The sequence below is a fragment of the Cebus imitator genome, unplaced genomic scaffold (assembly GCF_001604975.1).
Source record: "Cebus imitator isolate Cc_AM_T3 unplaced genomic scaffold, Cebus_imitator-1.0 Scaffold982, whole genome shotgun sequence".
Classification (NCBI taxonomy): Eukaryota; Metazoa; Chordata; class Mammalia; order Primates; family Cebidae; genus Cebus; species Cebus imitator.
Genome location: NW_016108297.1, coordinates 190,373 through 195,146, shown reverse-complemented (window position 1 = coordinate 195,146; position 4,774 = coordinate 190,373). Strand labels below are relative to the sequence as shown.

Below are 4,774 nucleotides of genomic sequence, written 5' to 3'. Positions count from 1 at the left end.
GCAGACTTGCGTATATGGTTGGTTTTTTAGCATCACTCGTCTGTGTAATTCAGTGCATTTTTGTAGTGGCTGGTGATGATCTTTTCTTTCCATATTAAGTGCTACTTTCAGGAGCTCTTGTAAGGTAGATCTGCTGGTAATGAATTCCCTCAGCATTTGCTTGCCTGAAAACGATCTTATTTCTCCTTCACTTATGACACTTAGTTTTGCTGGACTTGAAGTTCTGGGTTGAAATTTTTTTCTTTAAGAAGTTGAATGTCTCTTCTGGCTTGTAGGGTGTCAGCTAAGCAGTCCACTCTTAGTCTGATAGGATTCCCCTTGTAGGTGACCCTGTCTTTCTCCCTAGCTGCCTTTGACAATTTTTCTTTCATTTTGACCTTGGAGAACCTGATGATTATGTGTCTTTGGGATGTTCTTCTTGTGGCATATTTGAAGTTCTCTGGATTTCCTGAATTTCAATGTTGGTCTGTCGGGCTATGTTGGGGAAATTCTCATGAATGATATTCTGAAATATGTTTTCCAAGTTGGTTCCATTTTCGTCATCTCTTTCAGTTACATTAATAAGGCATATATATCGTCTTTTTACATAATTCTTTATTTCTCAAAGCATTTATTCATTCCTTTTCATTCTTTTCCCCCATTCTTGCCTCTTTTCTTTCAGAAAGCCAGGTTTCAAGCTCTGAGACTCTTTCCTCTGTTTGGTCTATTCTACTAGGTGGTCTTGCACATGAGATGGTGCTGGTCTGACCTCAGCACTCCTTAGTCTGCTTGCCTCTCCCAGGACCCCAGCCTGGCCACACCTGCTTACAGGGCACCCTTAGGTGCCCACACACACTAAAACAATTTTCATAATGCAATCAGACACAATTACCATGTGGCTGCATTATGAAAATTCTTGTAGTGTGCTTTTCAGCTCTATCATAGCAGTTTCTTTCTTTTTTTTTTTTTTAATTGTAGTTTAGGTTCTAGGGTACATGTGCAGATCATGCAGGATTTTTGCATAGGTACATACATGGCAATGTAGTTTGCTGCCTCCATTTCATCACCTGCAACTGGCATTTCTCCCCATGTTCTCTCTCCCTGACCTCCACAACCCCCGTTGCTCCTCTGTTGGCCATCCCCAAACTGACCCCAGTGTCTGATGCTCCCCTCCCTGTGTCCATGTCTTCTCATTATTCAACACCCAAGTATGAGTGAGAACAAGCAATGTTTTTCTGTTCTTCTGTCAGTTTGCTGAGAATGACGGTTTCCAGATTCATCCATGTCCCTACAAAGGACACAAACGCATCGTTTTTATGGCTGCATAGTATTCCATGGTGCATATGTGTCACATTTTCCTTGTCCAGTCTATCGTTGATGGGCATTTGGGTTGGTTCCAGGTCTTGGCTATTGTAAACAGTGCCACTCTGAACATACGTGTGCATGTGTCTTTATAATAGAATAATTTATAATCCTTTGGGTATATACCCAGTAATGGAATTGCTGGGTCAAATGGAATTTCTATTTCTAGGTCCTTTAACAAGTGCCACCCTGTCTTCCACAACAGTTCAACTAGTTTACACTCCTAGAAACAGTGTAAAAGTGTTCCTATTTCTACACATGCTCTCTGGTATCTGTTGTCTCCAGATATTTTAATGGTCACCATTCTAACTGGCATGAGGTGATACCTCAAGATGGTTTTGATTCCTCTAATAATCAGTGATGATAAGCATTTTTTCCTATGTTTATTGGTCTTATATATATCTTATTTTCAAAAGTGTCTGTTCATATCCTTTGCCCACTTTTCAATGGTTTGCTTGTTTGTTTGTTTGTAAATCTGTTTTAGTTCTTTGTAAATTCTGGATATCAGCCCTTTGTCAGATGGGTAGATCGCAAAATAATTTCCCATTCTGTTGGTTGCCGGTTCACTCTAATGATTGTTTCTTTTGCTGTACAGAAGCTCTGGAGTTTTATTAAGTCCCATTTGTCTATTTTGACTTTTGTTGCCAATGTTTTTGGGGTTTTAGTCATGAAGTCCTGGCCTATGCCTATGTACTGAATGGCTTTGCCTAGGTTTTCTTCTAGATTTTTTATGGCTTTAGGTCTTATGTTTAGATCTTTAATCCATCTGGAGTTTATTCTAGTGTACAGTGTCAGGAAGAGGTCCAGTTTCTGCTTTCTGCACACTGCTAGCGAGTTTTCTCAACACCATTTATTAAACAGGGAATCCTTTCCCCATTGCTTGTTGTTGCCAGGTTTGTCAAAGATCAGATGGTTGTAGATGTGTGGCGTTGCCACCAGGAACTCTGTTCTGTTCCATTGGTCTATGTCTCTGTTTTGGTACCAGTATTATGCTGTTTTGATTACTGTAGCTTTGTAGTATAGTTTGAAATCAGGTAGCATGATGCCTCCCGCTTTGTTCTTTTCGGTTAGGATTGTCTTGGCTATGCGGGCTCTCTTTTGGTTCCATATGAAGTTTAAGGTGGTTTTTTCCAGTTCTGTGAAGAAGGTCATTGGTAGCTTGATGGGGACAGCACTGAATCTATAAATTACTTGGCCAGTATGGCCATTTTCACAATATTGATTCCTTCTAAAAATACAGAATGCTTCATGAATTTGCATGTCATCCTTGGGCAGAGGCCATGCTAATCTTCTCTGAATAGTTTCAATTTTAACGTATGTGCTGACAAAGTGAACACCAGTAAGCTTCCTTATATTGGCTATATTGCCTGTTAGATCCTGCGATGTTTTACAATGATTTTTGGCTTCCTTGCATTGGATCATGACATACTGCTTTCACTCAGTGAACTTTGTTTCTACCCACATTCTGAATTCTACTTGTATCATTTCAGACATGTCAGCCTCTGGCCAGTTCTGAAAACTTCAACAGGCTGAACAATTGATGTAATCATCTGGAGGAAAGAAGGNCATGTGTTCTTATTATTCAATACCTGCCTATGAGTGAGAACATGTGGTGTTTGATTTTCTGTTCTTCTGTCAGTTTGCCAAGAATGATGGTTTCCAGATTCATCCATGTCCCTGCAAAGGACACGAACTCATCATTTTTTATGGCTGCATAGTATTCTATGGTGTATATGTGCCACATTTTCCTTGTCCAGTCTATCATCAATGGGCATTTGGGTTGGTTCCAGGTCTTTGCTATTGTAAACAGTGCCACCCTGAACATACGTGTGTATGTGTCTTTATTAGAGAATAATTTATAATCCTTTGGGTACATACCCAGTAATGGGATTGCTGGCTCAAATGGTATATCTATTTCTAGGTCCTTGAGGAAGTGCCACACTGTCTTCCACAATAGTTCAACTCGTTTACACTCCCAGCAACAGTGTAAAAGTGTTCCTATTTCTCCACATGCTCTCCAGCATCTGTTGTCTCCAGATTTTTTAACGGTCACCATTCTAACTGGCATAAGGTGGTATCTCAATGTGGTTTTGATTTGCATTTTTATAATGACCAGTGATGATGACCACTTTTTCATATGTTTATTGGCCTCATATATATCTTCTTTTCAAACTTGTGTGTTCATAACTTTTACCCACTTTTGGATGGGTTTTTTTTTCTTGTAAATCTGTTTTAGTTCTTTGTAGATTCTGGATATTAGCCCTTTGTCAGAAGAGTAAATTGCAAAAATATTTCCCCATTCTGTTGGTTGCTGGTTCATTCTAATGATTGTTTCTTTTGCTGTCCAGAAGCTCTGGAGATTAATTAGTACCATTTGTCTATTTTGGCTTTTTTTGCCAATGCTTTTGGGGTATTAGTCATGAAGTCCTTGCCTATGCCTATGTCCTGAATGGTTTTCCCTAGATTTTCTTCTAGATTTTGTATGGCTTTAGGTCTTATGTTTACATCTTTAATCCATATGGAGTTAATTCTAGTGTAAGGTGTCAGGAAGAGGTCCAGTTTCTGCTTTCTGCACACTGCCAGCGAGTTTTCCCAACACAATTTATTAAACAGGGAATCCTTTCTCATTGCTTGTTGTTGCCAGGTTTGTCAAAGATCAGATGCTTGTAGATGTGTGGCATTGCCACTAGGGCCTCTTTTCTGTTCCATTGGTCTATATCCTTTTTTGGTACCAGTACCATGCTGTTTTGATTACTGTACCTTTGTAGTGTAGTTTAAAATCAGGTAGCATGATGCATCTGGCTTTGTTATTTTTGCTTAGGATTTTCTTGGTTCTATTGGCTCTCTTTTGGTTCTATATGAAGTTTAAGGTTTTTTTTTTTTTCAGTTTTTTGAAGAAGATCATTGGTAGCTTGATGGGGACAGCGTTGAATCTATAAATTACTTTGGGCAGTATGGCCATTTCTACTATATTGATTCTACCTAAAACTATGGAATGCTTCTTGAATTTGCATGTCATCCTTGGGCAGAGGCCATGCTAATCTTCTCTGAATCGTTTCAATTTTAATATATATGCTGCCAAAGCAAGCACCGGTAAGGTTCCTTATACTGGCTATATTGCCTGTTAGCTCCTGCGATGTTTTACAATGATTTTTGGCTTCCTTGCATTGGATCATGACATACTGCTTTCACTCAGTGAACTTTGTTTCTACCCACATTCTGAATTCTACTTGTATCATTTCAGACATGTCAGCCTCTGGCCAGTTCTGAAAACTTCAACAGGCTGAACAATTGATGTAATCATCTGGAGGAAAGAAGGCATGCTGACTTTTTGAGTTTGTGTTCTTGCACAGATCCTTCCTCATCTTTATGAGCTTATTCACCTTCAACCTTTGAGATTGCTGACCTTTGCACAGAGTATTTTTCTTTTATT

At 39.2% G+C, this 4,774-nt stretch overlaps 2 non-coding genes across 2 annotated transcripts; both read right to left on the bottom strand.

Moving 5' to 3' along the window:
- Positions 1–2,571: 2,571 nt before the first annotated feature.
- LOC119469904 lies at positions 2,572–2,678 on the bottom strand. Its single transcript, XR_005198763.1, has one exon. It is a non-coding gene; the product is annotated as a U6 spliceosomal RNA (small nuclear RNA).
- Positions 2,679–4,325: 1,647 nt separating this feature from the next.
- LOC119469903 lies at positions 4,326–4,432 on the bottom strand. The gene has a single exon (XR_005198762.1). It is a non-coding gene; the product is annotated as a U6 spliceosomal RNA (small nuclear RNA).
- Positions 4,433–4,774: the final 342 nt, after the last annotated feature.